This window comes from Procambarus clarkii, chromosome 42, assembly GCF_040958095.1.
Source record: "Procambarus clarkii isolate CNS0578487 chromosome 42, FALCON_Pclarkii_2.0, whole genome shotgun sequence".
NCBI classification, from domain to species: domain Eukaryota; kingdom Metazoa; phylum Arthropoda; class Malacostraca; order Decapoda; family Cambaridae; genus Procambarus; species Procambarus clarkii.
The window spans coordinates 6,633,264-6,646,021 of NC_091191.1; the positions used below are offsets into that span (position 1 = coordinate 6,633,264).

The 12,758-nt window shown below is 41.6% G+C and overlaps 1 protein-coding gene across 1 annotated transcript in view; it reads right to left on the reverse strand.

Moving 5' to 3' along the window:
• Positions 1–12,395, reverse strand: part of Vang (Strabismus domain-containing protein Vang) — a 206,935-nt gene extending 194,540 nt beyond the window's left edge. Inside the window, exon 1 of the mRNA XM_069339862.1 lies at positions 12,272–12,395. The gene's annotated coding sequence lies outside the window, so the exon portion shown is untranslated. The remainder of the gene's footprint in view (positions 1–12,271) is intronic.
• Between the last annotated feature and the right edge of the window lie 363 nt (positions 12,396–12,758).

The window sequence follows — 12,758 nt, forward strand, 5'->3', positions numbered from 1 at the left end:
TATAACAACAACAACAACAACGACAACGGACCTGGAACTTACGGGCTATTCATGCTCGTGCCACCTCTTGGGTGGCTTAATCTTCGTCAATGAATCAATCGACCTGGAACCAACCATCAATTACAGCCCCGCTCCTGTGCCAGGCAAATCCACTACGGGCTCACCATAGCTCGTGCTATTTAGAACTTTTTGTTCCGAGTAGCTGAATCTAAAACAATAACAACAACCTGGAAATTGATGTAACGCCTAACATCAAAATATAGTTCAGGCCCCAGATTCACGAAGCAGTTACCCAAGCACTTACGAACCTGTACATCTTTTCTCAATCTTTGGCGGCTTTATTTACAATTATTAAGCAGTTAATGAGCTCCGAAACACCAGTAGGCTGTTTATAACAATAACAACAGTTGATTGGCAAGTTTTTATGCTTGTAAACTGTTTAATAAATGTAACCAAAGCCGTCAAAGATTGAGGAAAGATGTACACGTTCGTAAGTGCTTGAGTAACTGCTTGGTGAATCTGGCACCAGGACGTTTTCAGCACATTGGACACGGCATATGCGAGGTCCACCCTGGAGTATGAAGCACCAGCGTTGACTCCCTAACTAAAGAAACTTTAAACAAGACGAGAAAAAGTCCGGAGGGATGCAACCTGGAAGTACAAATATTGTGAGGCTTTAGCTATGAGATTAATCTATGGAAGCTTTACCTCATAACAGTCCATGATAAAAAGAATCAAGACGTGATATCAACATGTAGAAATTCTCGGGGTTATGTATAAAGTAAATAAAAAGGACATGTTCGGTGTAAGATGAATGCTGAACAAGGGACATGGATGGAGACTTGAGTTACGGACACAGGAAGACACAGCAGAAGCTACTATAATAGTTTACAAAATAAATATTACTACAAGCAAGGAGGTAAGGAGTCATTGCGTTCGTCAATCGACAGCTGATAAGTCAGAGTTCAAGAGATAACTCTCTACTCGTTAGGAACATTTATGTAAGTACAATTAGAGGAGTAAAGAGACGCGCACGGCGGGAAGCATATAAGGACTATGAAAATACAGTAACTGGCTCTACTTTAGAGAACTGATGTAAGCGAGATGTCATAATTCCACACACGCTGGTGCTGTATGCAAATGGTATCATAAAGTAAGGCGCCCTGCCAAGATTTTATATGGTATAAAGGAGAACAGCGCGGAAAATGGAGCATAAAGAGAGGCAAGGTAGATGATAAAACTGCCAAGGGAAGTCGATAACAGAATACGCGGCAATGATAAACACCAGTAATGAAAGTCAGAAGGTAAGCAAGCGTTTTTGAGCTGAAACATTAGAAAGTTGAAACATTAGTAGGCTAAAACGTTTAGGGACTAACACATCACTGGGTGAAGAGTTCTCTCCTGTTTACGATTCACGAGGCTTTCCTCGGAATTAACTTTTACGATAACGAACCCAGCTTCCTAGTTCGGTTTCAGATGTACCAGTTCAAAGATCAAGTTCAAGTATGTTTATTGAGATAAGCAATAAATACATCTCAAAGGGATAGAGTAGCTTAGGCTATTCCGTCCGTCCCCCCCCCTTTGTACCAGTTTGGGCACGATACCGGAGATAACGATTGCAGTTACCTTGTCCGTATTTTGTTTTCACTAGACAGAACTTTGTTGGTGTCCGTCTTAGAGACCGTGAGAAAAAAAAAAAGAGTCGCTGCACAAACGTCTTTGAAATTCCTTTGTTGTTGCACAGCATTGTTCCAAGTATTGGAAACCTGCAGCTCCTTACTGGAATGCGTCTTTTGGAGTTTTACCATTTTCGTGAGGATATAGGAAAAGATGAGAGAGAATGGAAGGGAAATTGGGAGAGGTGGGAAAAGGTAAAAGGGAGAGTAAGAGAGAACGAGTGTGTGTGGGGTGAAGGGATGAGGGGGGGGGGATAAAATCAAATAAATGCCTAAATGATGTGTTTGAGAGTATGTGCTCATCTAGATGTACTCACCTAATATGAGTGAGCGCTCGTCTGTCTGTCTGTCTGTCTGTCTGTCTGTCTGTCTGTCTGTCTGTCCGTCTCTGCAGCGTCTGTGTGCGCGCGCGGCAACAGCATATGTATAACCCATATGCATATTATGAAGAAGATAAACCATTAAAACGACCGAGCTAAACATCATTATAGACCCCCCCCCCCCGTATAACAGTTACAAACTGTTTGACTAGATAGATACGAACAAAAATAAATGATTCAAAAATGACATAACTCGTAAGCGACTAATCAGCATGGTCGTTAATATCGCCTGGCCGTTCCCGCCCTCCCGCTCCGGGCAGCCTACTGTCAATATTGACATTTAATTACCTCGTCCGTGATTTGCAGTTCCAAATACTGTTATATATATAATTTCCACGTGTTGTTAAAAAGCTAAACAAAATTATAATTGTTTCTGAAGTTCAAAGGCATATATATACCGATATTTTTAACGTACTAAATATCGTAGTATTTGAGCGGGTAATCGGGGGATTGAAGCACAATGTTATTCAATTTCGAGATTTTAAAATCTCATTAGTGGGCATGGGGAGGTGACAAGGGGAGAGGAGGAGGTTGAGGGGAAGGCATATATACATAGGACTGAAAACCACAAGCTGTGTGGCGTATGATAACACAGTAAATAACGAGGGTTTAATGTTAAACAAAAAAAAAGATAACGGACATAAGAAGGGTTGAAAAACAAAAGAAAGAGATAACTGCATTTAAAGAAGAGGATGGAGATAACAAGGGTTGACTATTAACCATTTATATTGATACACGAAAGTTTTAATGTTAATACAAGTGATAGTTGTAAGGAGGGAATAATGTTAACACATGAAAATGAGTATGGAGATGTTAACAAAATGGGATGGCTATACGGAGGGTTGAATGTTAACAAAATAGTTGTTTTGCTTTCACACATTTATATTAAAAAGTACCTCTATATATGGTTTCCCATAACCGGAGATGGGAAGGTGATAGGATAATCACCCTACTGACCTTCCCTACGGTATACCCCCCCCCTCTCCTAACAGTTGTCTAACTCCCATTTATCTATTGAGGGATAGATTAGCATTTTAAAAGCACTACAATCACCTTCTGTGGTTGATTGTTCAGTAAATCACTGAATTATATGTTTAACGGATCTCTAACCCTGTCCATGGAGGACACAAGAAAATGTATATATGCTGGTTAGCGTTCTAATGTGTGGACACGTTTGTGATAGAGAAAAAAAACTGTTTAGGCTACGTGAACAGCGGCATCAGGTGAAAGGAAACGTTGCTTTTCTCCTGCCTCGGAAATTGAATCCTGGACCGTTCGGGTCTAAACCGAATGCGCTGACTACTACGCCATGTATATTAAAATACACATTCACTACGCCATGTATATTAAATTACACATCCACACATACGGTCTCGACAAATTATTAACGCATTATAAGCTTTAATCAATTCATTATTATAGGAGCTGTCTTAAAACAGTTCGCGGTAATTAACAACATAAGACATCTTGTCATTATTCTTCAGCCCATACACTCCAGGCACAAGCCAACAGGGAAGGAGAACAAAAGTGTGTGTTCTGGCTCTGGCAAACCAAATCTCAAATTACTGTACCGAGACGTTTTCGGGGGAAAATATCGAACTAAAAAAATCACTCAGGCGACAGCTGAAACATGGCCATTTTGGAAGCGTAGGAAACAACTCAAAATTTGGGATCCCGGTCGTGACAAAAATGGTTGCGCCCTTTTCCTATCACGTAATGCCTCTGTTCACCTAACAGTAAATAAGTACCTAAGTATCCAAGCGTTAGTCAGTTTGTAATGGGGTTGTATCCTTGGGAGGGTCTGTAATTCGACCCTGGGGAAGCAGTAATTCAACCCTAGTGGGGTGGGGGACTTCAAGATGAGCCTAACGTATATATACATTGGCTGCCTGGCCCCCAACACAATGAATTTTCGATTTGTTGTTATTTCTTTGACAGCAAAGAAGACAAATTAGCTTCAGTCACGCAAGACGTGCTTTCTAATGTCTGGAACGAAATCATGTCACCTTTATTTTTTTTTAAATTTTGCCAAATTTTAAATTTTTAAAGTTTACTGAAGTCTAGTAAACTCATATATTGACTGAACATTAGTAGTCTACTTAATTAGAACAAAAACGTTGAAAACATCCTGTACATGAAGATACACGATCTTCACTCAAACCCGCAGTATTGCTCTCGAGGCACTGATCAACATATGTGGTCTGTACACCAACACCTGAAGCAGGTGTTGAGTGTCAAATCACATTCCTGTGATGGGTATACTGCCCCGCCATCTCGTGTAACATGTCTCCAGGGACACTTAAGGTGCCAACATCAAAGTAAATTCCCACTAGATGTTATCAGCTTGGTCAAGGATTTGATCGGCGCTAAGATTTAGCTCTTCTCTTAAGGTCGGTGATAACCCTTGAAGTGATCTTCTCGGGTAGTTGACATCAAAAGGGAAGCTACCCAAGGTTTCCAGAAATGAACACACATTTCGTACATTTCTAAATAAATCCCAAAGCCTCACACCTAGGTAGGTGTGAGGCTTTGGGATTATAAATAAATCCCAAAGCCTCACACCGTAGGTAGACTTTGTACTGGTGGTTAAAGGCTCCGTCCGTGTTTCAGTGGTTGCTGGTATTCTTTGTGCTGTCTTATCTACAGCTGCCACACCATCATCTGTGCGGCCATCAGCTGGGACGAACAGTTTTGGACCATCAAAGCCCTCACTAGGCTACCAGGAAGGGTGAGGCCAGTCCCTATCTTGCATCTCTTTCTCTCTCTCTCTCTCGCTGTCTCTCATACATCCTTCTTCATGCATTTGTCTCACTGCCTCTCATATTTCTTTCGTTGACTCCCATACATCTCTCTCACTGCCTCACACATCTACTGTTGGCTCTCACACACGTCTCTCGCTGCCTCTCACTCAAATCTCGCTGTCTCTCACAACCAGCGGAGGGACCCAACAACCTCTTAACTCCCATTGAATCTTGGGAAAACTTTATAAACTGCAATTTTCTTCGAGGAATGTTCCGGCCATAATGTGTTGCGAGTACACACATCTCAGGTGCTCTTAACGCCGCAGATGAAAGTACAAGAAATAGTTACGTGCAAATTGGAGTCAGAGAGGCAGAGGTAATGAACGAGGTCACAGTGACAGTGCAGGACACAGTAGGTAGTGCCTCGTCTAACAGTGCACTGAAGTGTCTTTGGTTATACTCACTTGGGGGAGCAAGAATTCTTCCAAATGACCCTCAGAGAACTTACAAGTGGCTGATGACTTACCAATCACCGTCAGACGACACATGGAACATTGTGTCAATAGGCTTTATAACTCCCGACGCCTGCAGGCGGTCAAGGGCCTCCTCGTCTTTTACCTTCCTGGATAATAAATATACCTCCTTCCTGAGTCACTCTCATGTCTTAGATATGTTATCATCTTCCCATAGTTGTATATTCTCGATTATTCCTTCCCTTCCCCTTCCTCTCTTTCTCGCTCTTTATCTGTCTGCTCACTCATTTAGTATTTCCCTTCCCCCTTTTATATCTCCGCCCTTTCTTTATCTCCCTTCCCACCACTTTTCTTTATATCTCCCCACCCCTTCTTTATCTGTCTCCCCGCCCTTTCTCTGTCCGTTCCGCCCCTTTTCCTGTCCGTCTACCCCCTGCCCCGCCTCAGACAGCCAGCCTTGCTTGTATTGGACAGCCGCAGCCGTCCCAAGACGGCATCAAAGGCGTGTGTGAGCGGAGCCACATCAAAGGCGTGGCGTTGTTTACATAAATGTCCCAGTCGGCCTGGTCGATCCTCATTAATTCCCTGCTACTACTCCGCCGGTCTGAGAGCTCCCAGGGCTCGTGTTCACTCCACTTAGAATGAACCATTAGGCAATCCTGGATGAGATGCAACCGGAGAGTCGCGGTCGCCGGTGGATACGTCCCATTCGTTCATTCAGAGACATATTGATGAAGATTAAGCCACCCAAGAGGTGGCACGGGCAGGACTAGCCCGTAAATTCAGAGCCACTTTACGGGCTATTCATGCCCGTGCCACTTCTCGGGTGACTTAATCGTCCTCAATCTGTTTTCTCATTTAAAGACAACAGACCAGATACATATATAGCTGCAGATACAGCAGCTTTATTATGGTGACAGTACAGGAATACAGAACGCCAGAATACATAACTGTTACAGTGTCTTCTCCGTCGGGTCGTGTCGAGGAGGCTATCGTTCACTCGCCTCCGATGCTAATCTCCACAATTCCGTTCAAAGTTCTCCAATTTAAAGCTCAGCAACTTTTCAAATAGTAGCATTGTGACGTCAGCTGTGACACCTCTAGTAGCGTCACCTGTGACACAACAAGGAGGGTCACAACGAGGAAGGGGGAAGGGGAGGAGTGAGGGGAGGGAAGGGGAAGAGAACGTGTTTAGATCAGGTCGCTGGAAGGAGGTGATGCTACATCACACTAAACAGGAGATGTGACCCAAACATTGTAATGTGAGTGGCTGTTATCTAAATTCATTTGATGTTAGTTGTTATATGGAACATCTATTTTAACTCCATGCAAATTGTTCTTGTTCTCAGAATAATAACTTTCCATAGTTCACCATAACACTAGATTCCAAATAAGAGAAAACACATTTAGCACAATTTATTCTAACACATAATAATTATTATGAAGACATATCCGATAAGTAAGGATAACTTATCAGTGGCCTGAACTAATGACTTGCTTTATCAGAAAGGAACATAAACGCCGACGTCAATAATTTGGGATTTAGTGTTTTATCGGCACGAAGCACGACACTAATACGACTCCTGAGCCTATTACGGGGAGAAGGAAGGGGGGGGGGGACATGGGGGGAGCTGGAGGGACCTGGGGGAAGCTGGAGGGAGGGACCTGTGGGGACCTGGTCACCTAGCAGCCCTAGGGGGAGACCTGAAGGGATAAAAGTTTTATCCTTGTATGGATGGTTACAATTTCAGAACCCTGAAAATATTAACATAAAGAACAAATATAAATTATTTTGTTACCAGTGCCAAAGGCTGTCAGTAATAAGAATGAAGTAATATTCTCACTGAAACATTTAAACGACATACACTGATATTGCTAAGGTTTATGTTCGCTTTTTTTTCGTCCTGAAGTACAGGAGTCTGTGTCCTTCGCTCGTAACCCAGGGACGCAAGTTCAATTCCCTGGGGACACAGAAACGGTTGGGCACTTTTCGTTTCGTCTAGCAGTACAATACGTACACGGGAAACCATGAAATATATCTACTCTAATTTTTCACACATGTCGGTGATTGTTATGTAGTTCCTGGTTTCTCAAACACACACAGACACACACACACACACACACACACACACACACACACACACACACACACACACACACAGGGGCCTGGTGGATAGCGCGCAGGACTCGTAATTCTGTGGCGCGGGTTCGATTCCCGCACGAGGCAGAAACACATGGGCAAAGTTTCTTTCACCCTAAGTGCCCCTGTTACCTAGCAGTAAATAGGTACCTGGGAGTTAGTCAGCTGTCACGGGCTGCTTCCTGGTGTGTGTGTGTGTGTGGTGTGGAGAGAGAAAAAAAAAAAGTAGTTAGTAAAAGTTAGCCGAAAAAGTAGTAAAGCCGAAAGAGCAAAGCTCAACCCCCGCAAAAACACAACTAGTAAACACAACTAGTAAACACACACACACACACACACACACACACACACACACACACACACACACACACACACACACACACACACACACACACACACACACACACACAGTAGTTAGTAAACAGTTGATTGACAGTTCAGAGGCGGGCCGAAAGAGCAAAGCTCAACCCCCGCAAACACAACTAGGTGAACACACACACACACACACACGCAATATCGAATCCTTAAATAATTCACGAGTCAGCAAAACCACTGATTATTTCCAGTGAGAAATAGGGCGACATGTGAAAGGAAAGGGATCCAATAATCCTGGCCAGACAAGGCAGGACGGGGTTGATCACGTTGGCTCCTAGCCCACAGGCCTTTGGGACGCCCCACAGACCACAAGATCAGTGACACTTTTAGACCCTTAAGGCAAAGAAGAGAACGGAAAAAACAGGAAAACAAAATTAGAAACACAATGAATCAGTGGAAGAATGAAGTAGTAAGAAGGAGACGAATAGGGTAGGGGGGGATTGCGAGGGTTGAGAGAATAATGGAGAAGGGATTGAGCACAGATGACTGTAAGGGAAGAATGGGGGATTTAGAAGAAAGGAAGATGGGTGGGACAATAGCACCGGGACAAATTGAAATGGGAGAGGAGGTGAGAGCCCCCCAGTGAAGAGGAGGTGCAGGATGAGAAGCAGGAAGATGACGAATAGGGGAATGAGAAACAAGAGGCTAAGAAACTGGAAGAGGGGCAGGAGGATATATATATATATATATATGTGTGTGTGTGTGTGTGTGTGTGTGTGTGTGTGTGTGTGTGTGTGTGTGTAACTCCTTGTTTGTAACAAAGTTCAAATAAAACAAATATATATGTGTACATACAAAAGAATGGGGGTGGTAGGAGAAGATAATATTAGTGTTCAGTGAGAAACCACAAGGTCTCCTCTGAATACTTTTTATTTTCTTCTCCGAGGCTATGGGTCCCCACATTGGCACCAGAGGTGGTACCCTCACAGTATTTAAAACAAATATATATATATATATATATATATATATATATATATATATATATATATATATATATATATATATATTTATATATATATATGCAACAATGATCACAAAAACACTGATCCAAGTATGCAGAATAACCACATATGAAAAATAGAAAATGCTTAACGCGTTTTCGGCTAATTCGCCTTCATCAGAGCAAAGTAGAATCATTCTACTTTGCTCTGATGAAGGCGAATTAGCCGAAAACGCGTTAAGCATTTTCTATTTTTCATATGTGGTTATTCTGCATATATATATATATATATATATATATATATATATATATATATATATATATATATATATATATATATATATATAGGGTGTTACCTGACTTTGTGTTATCCTGACGTCGTGTTATCCTCGCTTTGTGTTATCCTGACGTCCCCTACCCGCTGATACCCGAGCTATATCACCCACCAGAAACAAAAGCGTCGGGAAATTGAACTAGCACGCCCCTGTAGTCTCCAGTTAGGATTTACTGCTTTTCTATTAACTGTTAGATTTTTTTATTATTTAAAATCCATTATTATCTCGTGTGACTAGGAGTCTAAACCCTAATACACAGCTACAGTGAGGCATAGTTACACTTAGGTATACAGTTAAGGGACTACAGCAAGGGGGGCGTGGGAACTTACACGGGCACTAACTTGCAGCCTAGTGAGTATATTACGTATAAATTGCGCCCTGGAATCCTCTACACTAGTGTACAGAGAGATTGTAGAACAAAGCCCTCCAAGTGTTAATTAATCCTCGAGACAAACGGGAACTATTTGCATACACTCTCAGCCATCGACGGATCCTCAGCCATCGACGGATCACGCGGGGTTGGGATACAATCCCGTGCAATCCTTCGTCCACTGGCCTTCCTAACAGCCACTTTTTTCCTCTTTTTAACGTGATTCTTCTTGATCTTTCCTCCTGGCTGACTAAACGGTCTTTCTGAGAACTTACTTAAAAGAGAGAGAGAGAGAGAGAGAATGTGAAGAAAGTATATATTCACTAAACACACTACACCGAGGGGAGCCTGCGAGTCACCTTATCTGTTAATTGACGTTCCTGATAGCAAGTGAGGGGAGAAGCAAAGGCCGGAGAATGAGGGTTAAATAGGGTTGCAGAGGGGGGTGGCCGGTTGCTCTGAAAGGCCCCCTCACAAAAGGGCCCCTCTGGAGCTTGAACGTTCCCTTTCACCGCCCTAACTGAAATATGAAAGTCTTTACAGTGGCTGGTTTTACCCTCAAAAAATAAAATCTTGTTTTATTAATAAAGATATATCTCAGCTGTTAATAAAGATCGTACCGGAAGCATTATGACTTAATAACACCATTGACCTGATAACCCATAAGAGGTCACAAAGTACCATGCCAAATACAGCCACTCCCCTAGATTGTGAACTAAATACAAAAAAAACGAGCTGTAGCACTCTTTAAATACAAATTAATAGTCTAAGGAAAACTAGATTTTATACGTAACATATATTGATATACGAAAGTCTCGCGAGAAAATCCAATATAGTTTTAAATAAGTATAAGAAATTACACATTACCGGTATTAACAACAGGATCATTACACTGTAACATGCAGCCTCTTTTACTTTCTGTTCCGAGTAGGAATTAACAGTAGACCTAACGTAACCGACATACTGAACATCGTAGGCTCAAATTAGGACTTAAAATCCTGAAAACACTTATTTGTTGAAAATTATTTTACATGATGTTTGTTAGGTCCGGAGTGTATTACCACGCCCTGTATTTAATTATACCCACCGCTACCTTGAACGAATGATAAGTTAAACCAAATAAAGTCACGAGGGTGATTCTTGGTGCCCCAAGATGCACAACTCAAAACATGAGGGAAGAACTAAAGCTTCCTATCGTATTAGGCAAAATTATTTAAGTAAATACAACTTCTTTGCATTAGTAACTGGAGACATCTCCAGCGCTGCTTAGCCCAAATTAGTTTGAGCTCTCAATAGGCCAGCAAATGTTACTGACACTCCACCACATTCTATGTATCCTAATTAGTTACTGACATTCCACCACATTCTATGCATCCTAATTAGTTACTGACACCACCACATTCTATGCATTCTAATTAGTTACTGATACTCCACCACATTCTATGCATCCTAATTAGTTATTGACACTCCACCACATTCTATGAATTCTAATTCGTCCAGTAAAAATGCTTCCAACTTCGTGAAACTGATCATAAGATTGACAAAGATTAAACCACCCAAAAGGTGCCACGGGCATGAATAGCCCGTAAGAACTGATCATAACTTTTAAATGCAACTTATATGTCACAGTTTAACTGCACCTCAACATCGAACTACCATACACATCCAGAGCAAGAAAGTTAATGACAACCTTGCTCTTCTCAGTGTAGTTACACTTGACCAAATGGCCTCCTCTGTTAATTACCTAAGGTCTTACCAGCATTAAGATAACACTAATGATATAGTTGGCTCACCACGAAGCTCTGAACACTTCCTGAACTTAATGTTCTTTGTATATGTCAGAGAAAATATTCCGTTATTTAAATTGCCTCTTACCATCCCCAACACCCGACACTCGCCTAATTATTTATCTCAATATCAATTTATCTTCACATCTGTATATTTGATTTCTTATCCTCGTCTTCTCTGGTGACCCAGTCCGTCCTCGTCATGGCTGGGTCCCCAGAGAAGGCAGAAATCATGAAGACAGCCCATCCTCTTAAAATCAAAGTACTTATTATAAATACTATTTGATAAAACGTACCAGTATGTAGTGATGGATCACCAGAATGTTGACTTGTGTATCATTGAAATTGGACAAACCAGAAATTTTGTTTAAAAGTAATATAAATATAAGCTCTGGTATAGTACATATATACATATATATGTGCTACACTAGGCCTAGGGATATTTTTTTTTTTAGCTTTATTTTCCGGACTCTGTTAAATTAATAAAACAAAAAGTAATTTACCGGTGGTCCAGTACCTTATATAGGTACTTTCAACCAAATAATTGCTGTGCTGTCATTTCAGGGAGGATGGGTTGCATGAAGATGCTGCCAACTGTGACCTGATTGATGAAGATTAAGCCACCCAAGAGGTAGCACGGGCATGAATAGCCCGTAAAACTGTGACCTACAGATGACCAGGCACAGTTACAGCCCCTCTCCTGTGCCAGGTAAGTCCACTACGGGCTCACCATAGCCCGTGCTGCTCTGAACTTACGTTTCAAGCAGCTGAATCTAAAACAACTACAACGTGACCAGGCAGCAACCAGTTTTTTTTTATTGTTATTATTTTCTACCACAGACGTGGCCACACATTTACAATGCTAACCAGCATATATACATTTTCTTCTGTCCTCCATGGACAGGGTTAGAGATGTGGTGGCAGAGGGCAGGCGGCCACACACACACACACCTGCTCTCCGCCATATAAACAATCGGTGGAGAAAAGCCAACGGCGCCGCGAGAAATGTTGTTTTCATGTCAGTTACACACACACGAATGGTAACCATCCAACTTACCTCCATCTAGTCTAGCAGGAGTAGACGACTATTCAGGGACAAGGTTGAGGCGGTCATCTACCCGGTAATGCGTTGTATTCCTGGTGCAGAACACGATCACCAGCGAGACACACCACTCACGTGCTTCACCGTCCTGCAGCCCCTGGCTGACGGTTCCTTAATAATCTCCACAAAGAGATCCACAAACAATATTAACAAGGAAACTAAAAACACTGTATTGTTTATTTTATCAGACTTAAGCTGTAATATCTGATTCTTATTAAAATCTTCACGGGTAAAGAGTTTTAAATTTAGAGATGATAATAATAGCCTAACATTGATCATTATATATTATATATTATATACTGTATAATAAAGACGACTAAGCTGAATATATGATACAACATTAATTCAATAAATTATAGAAATTGACACGGCTTCTGTGTTTTATATACATCAGAATCAATCAAACTGATTCTGGATTTAACTGACTGGATCAAACTGAAAA